General features: G+C 38.3%; 1 pseudogene; it reads right to left on the bottom strand.

Annotated features, from left to right (window-relative positions):
• Positions 1-330: 330 nt before the first annotated feature.
• LOC145259334 (U2 spliceosomal RNA) lies at positions 331-454 on the bottom strand (annotated as a pseudogene).
• Between the last annotated feature and the right edge of the window lie 7,315 nt (positions 455-7,769).

The raw sequence follows: 7,769 nt of genomic DNA, 5'->3' as shown, positions 1-7,769 counted from the left end.
CAAGACTTGATCATTTTTTTTTGTCTTGATTGGAAATGCTTCAATTTTTTACGTAGCTTGGTATTCGACAAGACCGATAGCCATTAGTCGCGTGCTCTCGTGTAATGAATGAATGCGTGAATGTAGCATTGACATGAAATTCTTAAAGATAAACTAAAATAACCGAAAAATGGGCTGAAATGACTTAAATAAAAAAAAAGTAAATGACTTAGAATGACTTTAATAACCTTAAGAATGACTTGAATGCTTAAAAAATAACTGAAATCCTTCAAAAAGAACTTGAATGATCTAGAGAATGACTTGAATGACTTTGAGACTGACTTGTTGTAAAGGGGGTAATCATTTAACATTAAATTGATACAGAAAAGTGATCACAAAGTAACAAACACAAGTTTAGCATGTAGTAAGAACAGATACTACACTTTGATCTTAGCCAAAAGGCCAAGAAAAAGGTATTTATTTGATCCCCCACCGAGCAAATTAGGCACAATGCCAATTTTTAATGTGAGGAGTGAAGAGGAAATGGGGACCAGCTCCCCGGGGAGTAGGGGAGCTAGATAGTGACAATTGGTATGAAGGGTTGCCCCTACATTGACCAAGGACTTTATATGTGGGGTTGGTATTTATATGCTCACCCACCGAGCAAATTAGGCATAAGCAGATTTTTAATGTGAGGAGTGAAGGGGAAATGGGGACCAACTCTCGGGGAGTAAGGGATCTGGATAGTGACAATTGGTATGAAGGGTTGTCGCTACATTGACCAATAACTGATATGTGGGATTGCCCCCACATATGATCTTTGCTTGCAGTATCTGCCGGAACAGATGGTATTTATTTGCTCCCCCACCGAGCAAATTAGGCACAAGGCCGATTTTTAATGTGAGGAGTGAAGGGAGGGGGAAGGGAAAAAGGGGACCAGCTCCCGAGAGGTGGGAAATGGGAGCTGGTTAATGGTCAGGCATGTGGGGTTGCCCCCACATCTGGTCTTTGCTAGTCATAGCTTGCAGTATCTGCCGGAACAGATGGTATTTATTTGCTCCCCCACCGAGCAAATTAGGCACAAGGCCGATTTTTAAAGTGAGGAGTGAAGGGGAAATGGGGACCAACTCCCCGGGGAGTAGGGGAGCTGGATAGTGACAATTGGTATGAAGGGTTGCCCCTTCATTGACCAAGGTCTTATATGTGAGGCTGCCCCACATATGCTCCCTGCTTGCAGCATCTGCCAGAACAGATACCACACATTGATCCTGGCCAAGAAAACTTAAAAAGCTAAGAACAGCATCTATTAACAACAGACCTTTGATCTTAACCAAAAATGCCAAGCACAAAAGTGTTACCGACCGACCGACCGACCGACGGAGTGACTTATAGAGTCGCTTGCACGCGACTAAAACCGGACGTTGACAATATAGACAAACAAACGTTGGGTAAAAACATAACTTTTCTGTTCGACTTAAGCATGATCGGACATTACCTGCAATTTGATGACATGTCATGCTTGGCGAGGTGTGAATCACTCATTGCATCAAAGTCACTCCTGACTGATGTCATCTTGTATTAAAAGTTTGATTGAACGGAATGTTGCTTCATATCAACTAACAGTCGAACAACGTCAATGTTACCCCTTCGACGTACAAACTCTCGACTAATCTGACAAGTGGCATATTCCCACTCTTACTGCAATAGTTTCTTCTCTAGTAGAACTGAGAGACATTGAAATTTCATCCCTGTTTTCTGATTCCCTGACTCTACTAACACGCAACAAATTAAATGTTATGGCAGCAGATATCTCGCTGCTCAACTCCCCACCATCCTCTGTTAAACATGTTATCCAATAGTACAGCATCGCGTTCTAAATATTTGGCGTGAGAAAGATTTAAAAAAGGATATTCGCTAGTTGTAAGTTTTGGTTCGGATAGCTATCTTTCTAATAGTCCAAATCCTTGTTTGGTGATTTCTTTGTCGCAATGAAGTAGTGTTGGGCTCGGCCCTAAGACGGAAACGGACGAATACATTACGTTTTCCTTGACGATGTGGTTGAATGTTGATAGCCTGAGGCGTTCCACCTGATCAATGCGACTATCCACTATAATTCGCATAACACAGATCAAAATCAGATTACAGGTTTCTAATATTTTTTTTATTTTTTATTACATTTTCACCCCAAACAAGGCACATTGCCACTTTAGTGTAGGGGGCTAATATCAGGGGCAACAACTACTGGGGTACTATGTAGGGATTTGGGCAGCAAGATGTCGGTTCACGTTGCACTTAAACTTCTGCACGTCAGTAGAGTTGGAGAAGCAGGGACCTGTAATGGAATTCCAAAGTCTAGCGGTTCTGGGGAAGAAACTACTGGAGTAGAAAGATCTTTTACATCTAGGGATCTCTACAGTGTGGGGGTGGGATTTTTCAGCCTGTCGGGTCTGTCGAGGGTGTTCACGTCGTGGGGGCACAAGTGCTTGCAGTTCGTTAGAGCATTCGGCATTAAAATACTTGTAGAACAGGCAGAGGGATGCAACGTTTCGTCGATGGGACAGAGGCTGAATCTTAAAGGCCAGTTCTGGGCCTATCAGATTTGCGACTCTCTTTTGAACCTTGTCAAGGAGCGAGAGACTAGTAGCAGATGCACCAGCCCAAATATGACAGCAATACTCCATACATGGGCGAATGGTTGCCTTATAGAGGTACAGGATACTTTCGGGTGTTAGTAGTTTTCTAGCCCTTTAGAGAGAGCCCACCTTCCTTGCAGCGGCCCTGGCAATGCCTTCAATGTAATTGTTCCAACACATATTTCCTGTGAACGTTAGGCCAAGGAGTTTGAAAGACGTATTCTCAGATAAAGAGTTGTTGGCCATTGCTATAGGTGGTAGAGAAGGTTTCTTGTAATTATTGAATGAAACCAGTTTAGTCTTGGCGGCATTGAACGTGACTATTCATTTTTGTCCTCATTCCACTACAGATTGGAGGTCATCCTCTAGTGTTTCTGCCATTTCTTTAGATATGTGTTCATTTGTTTTCCTGTCGTGCCTGTTATAGAGTGTGCTGTCATCAGCATATATACCCATCTCAGAGGCAATCTTGTCGGGGAGGTCATTTATGAATATCAGGAACAGCAGAGGTCCAAGGATAGACCCCTGGGCACCTTCCCGCATTTATATCATATTGTTTAGATGTACGACCGTCGAGGACAACCTGGATTTTTCTCTTATCTAAGAAGGATTTAATTATGTTTAGTATTCTACCAGTGATACCGTATGATCTAATTTTCCTGAGGAGACCCTCATGCCATACCCTGTCAAAAGCCTTAGATATATCTAAAGCTACCGCTTTGCCCTCCCCCGCTTTGTCTAGTGAATGGTATATATATTCAGAGATTACAGTTAGGATATCTGCTGTGGAACGGGCTTGTCTAAATCCATATTGTTAGTCAGTCAGAAGTTTAGCATCTGTAAGTGATGGACTAGAGCATGGTTAATTAAGGTCTCAAATATTTTGGCAAAAAGTGAGAGGAGGCTAATGGGGCGATAATTTAATGGGTCAATTCTTTCGCCAGAATTCTTGAATACTGGTACCACAGAAGCAGTTTTCCAACAGCCCGGAAAGCAAGATTCGTTAAGGCATTTGTTGTAGAGTTTGGAGAGAACTGGAGCTACTTCGGCTGAGCACATTTTTAATAGCACAGCTGGGATGAGATCGGGTCCACATGCTTTTGAAGTGTCAAGGTTTTTTATGATAGCATGCATATGAGCAGGGGTGATTTTCAGGTCGTCTAGTGTGGCGCCTGTCCGCATAAGAAATTCAGGTAGGGGGTGGTTGGAAGGGTCCAATGTGGAGTTTGAGGCAAACCGACTGGTAAGCATGTTAGCTGTGTCGGTTGCTGAGCAAACAACCTCATGATTGTTGGTTAGTGGGGAAAAATAAGTATCGATATAGGTTAAATAAAAACATGTTTATAATATAAGAGAACGCTGAAATTATAAATAAAACAACAATGTATTAGTATGTAATAAGAAACAGATGATCAATGTTTATTTAAATGCACGTTGTTTATTAGTGATTTTTTTAATGTTTAGATAATATAAACATTGGACGGTGTATGCAGTTCTGAATGACTTCACGTTTTCCATTAATGAGGTTATTTTACATGTTTATAGATGTTTATATGCGATAATGATAAAAAATTTACTGATTCTTCCATGACAGACTATGGGATAGGATGTGGTAAGGTCTATTATGCACGAGTGCTGATGGGAAAAGATGTCTTGTTAATTTTAATGCATCTAAAGCCAAGCATCATTTTTTTATCACCAACGTTCTGATTAATAGCTTTGCTCCAATTAAAATCGCTCTTGTCTTAAAGAGGCGCCTTGCTTTAACAAGATACTAGAACTGACCGTAACTCCTGATTAAAAATGAAACATGTTCATTAAATTTCTTAGCAAGTTCGCCGAGAAAAAGTGTTGGATATTTCTGATGTAATCATTTATCCATATTAAAGCAAACTATGTATCTCCCATTTCTGCATAGAAGAGGTACAAAACCGACTTCGAAATCTAGTGGGCAATGTCCATGTCTACTGTCTTCTACATCTAGAAGAGAGATTGCGAACTTCTCTGATCTATCGTTATTTTCATGACAAGAGCCCGACTGAGCTCCATTCTAAGTTGCCCCCACACACGTAAACAATCGCGAAAAACACCCGACTAGCTACAACCACTGTCACCAATTTAACTTACTCTCTATCTGTGTCTAAGAATAAATAATGATTACATGAACATAATTTTTTCCAAAACTGCCCCTCTGTGGAACATAATACCACAGAATTGCTTCTCAGCTGGCTTTAACCTGGTGGTTTCTAAGTCGAACTATAAACAAATTCTTGTGCCGTCAACTAAAATGAATTAACCCTTATACAATTTCTACTATGACGGATCATCGCAGTGTTGTCTCATCTGACATCCATTTACCTTATCCTTGAGTGGCTCTCACGCCTTGAGAAGCAATGACTATATGAAAAAAAGAATAAACTAAAAAAAAAACGAATTCATTTTTGTAAATATTCCTATGGAGTATGTATTGATCTACAAATAATTGACGACTTCCCTTCACATGGTTTATTATTAGGTAAACAAGAAATTTCTTGCTGATTTTTTTTTTTATTTCAAATGATGTATTTTAAAAAAAGTGTTCGTTATAATATCATTTACTTAACATATCATTTTAAAGAGCGTTTTTTCGATATATCTAACCGTTTAAATTACAATTGTTTTAAAAACAATTGTTTTATTTTCAGAACGGTGTATCTAAGGTAGAAATAAATAAAAATTCGCACATTTTTCTCATTTCTATTCAAACTCACCGAAAAAAGAAGCAAATTCGCACATTTTTTTATTTCAGTGACAGCTAGGTTGAAAAGCTGCTGAAACAGCTCGCGATATCAACAAAGCGTGTGGCCCAAGAACCACTACTTGACGCACAGAACAATGGTGGTTTAAGAAATTTCATGGCGATGACGAGAGACTCTCGAAGATGATGAGCGTGGTGGTTTGCCATCGAACGTTGACAACGATAAATTAAGAGCGTTAGTCGAAGCAAATCCACACACAGCTGTTCGAGAACTTGCTTCTGAATTAAACGTAACGTATACGACGATTTCCAACAGCGTAAGATAAATTGAAAAGACCAAACACTTGATAGATGGGAACTTCACGAATTGAATGACAACCAAAAGAAACGACGTTATGAATTGTGATATTCCCTTCCTCTACACAACAAGAACGACCCGTTTATTGACCCGGTTGTGACTTGCGATAACTGGCGACGCTCAGCTCAGTGGTTAGACGCTAACGAAACTTCACAACACTTCCCGAATGTGATGTTTTGCGACCAGTCTCATCCATTACAGTTTTTTTTGTATGTAGGCGAAACAATTACGGTGGAGAAATGCTGTCAATGGGAATTGCATCAGAAACCTCGACAAGAACACTCAGCATTAATCAAGAGAAAAGCCCAATTCTTATCAACGACAATTCCCGACCGCACGTATATAAACGGACCCTAAAGAAGTTGAACAAATTAAGCTACAAAACTTTACCTAATCCGCCATACTCTCCAGACCTCTAACCTACAATCAACAATTTTTCAAGCATCTCGACAACTTTCTGCGTGAGAAATGCTTCAAAAACCTAAGCGATATCAAAAATACCTTTTGCGATGTTATCGCCACCAGAACGCAAGATTTTGTAAGATGCTTGCATAAATATACTTGCTTTGCATTGGTAAAAGTTTGTTGATTCTGATGGTGTTTATTTCGATCAATAAATTTTTGTTTGAGCCGACATATGTTTTTTCTGAGTTTAAAAGTTAAAAACTGCAAGAACTTTCTTGACAACCTAATATTATCTCTGATATCTCTAATATGGCTAGTCAAAACCAAACATTGGGTAAAACATAACCGTTTTGAACGTATCAAGTATGATCAGACATCTTTTTGCAATTTGATGACGTTTTCAATCTAGCGACGTGTAATTGATAAATTACATGCCAAGCATTCCTAGTTGATGGCATTTTCTTTTAGAAGCTTGATTTACCAGAATTTTTTTACGGGTCAAGTAACGCATTCAAACAGCGTCAATGTCGAACGTAATTAGCGAACAGAAACAATGAAAAATATCTAAAATTGAATTAAATTAAATTAGATTTTTCCACCAGGTACGAGGAGATGAAAACGGAAAAAAAATAATAACAACGATGGTAAAGTGCAAATAATTAGCGGCCATGTTTTCCCCCCTCTTGTGTGCAAACGAAAACGAGGTTTGATCTTCGACAAAATGATTCTGCTCTTAGAATGACGCTACATAAAATAGAAGGGACATTGTGTCAATATGTTATAATTAATTCCGCCTCGATCAGACACGACCCAGTTTCTCTTCGTTTTATTTCATTGCTTTGTATTTTTAGATATGTATTTTTCTCTGCAGTTACCGACATGTTTTTATTTCGTAAAGGAAAATTTGACAGAAACAAAATAAAATGGGAGGTAACTAATAGATTATTAACTATGATGACCGGTGCGGATAGTGAACAATAGTGATCGAGTCGCGTTGGACTACTACATCACATCATACTCTGGATAAAACATGACTATAAATGATTTTCCTTTGTTTATAGTTTAAATTATATGGTAAAATACCCGGTAACAACCCAGAACATGACAGCAGATCGCGTCGGCATCTTCCGGCAGTTCACAGTAAATAGCCAACAAAGCAGTCTGAAAACACGACGCGATTAGTCAATCAATACTCAGCTGTCAGCAGACGATGTTTTCTTTAATAGAAAAAAATATATTTTATCTGATTCTGTTTTCGATCATAGTTGTTTCTATACTTTCATTGTTGAAGAAATAATAATTTTATTGACATTCTCTTTAAAAAAATGTATAAAAAAACATTTTATTAGATACTTTCAGTGAAAGAACTAAACAAACTTTATTTTCGTTAATAGCCGTGTCCATATTCTCGTCTTAAAAAAAAAACTTATTTATTTAAAACGTGTTTTAAATTATTTTTTAATAAACTTCCCTTGCAAAATATAAAAACATTTCCTTCATAAGCTTAAACCTACAGTTTCCTGATTTTCTTTTTACTAGATCAATTTCCGATGAGGAACGTAAAACGTTGAAAATACTGAATTACAATTGAATTAGACATTTTGAATTGCTAAAAATGCTTAAAACGACAACATAGCTTTAATGTTTAAAATATCAT

Source organism: Euprymna scolopes, chromosome 34 (assembly GCF_053919585.1).
Source record: "Euprymna scolopes isolate OS-2025 chromosome 34, ASM5391958v1, whole genome shotgun sequence".
Classification (NCBI taxonomy): domain Eukaryota; kingdom Metazoa; phylum Mollusca; class Cephalopoda; order Sepiida; family Sepiolidae; genus Euprymna; species Euprymna scolopes.
The sequence above is the reverse complement of the archived record's forward strand: the minus strand, read 5'-3'. Positions and strand labels throughout refer to the sequence as shown.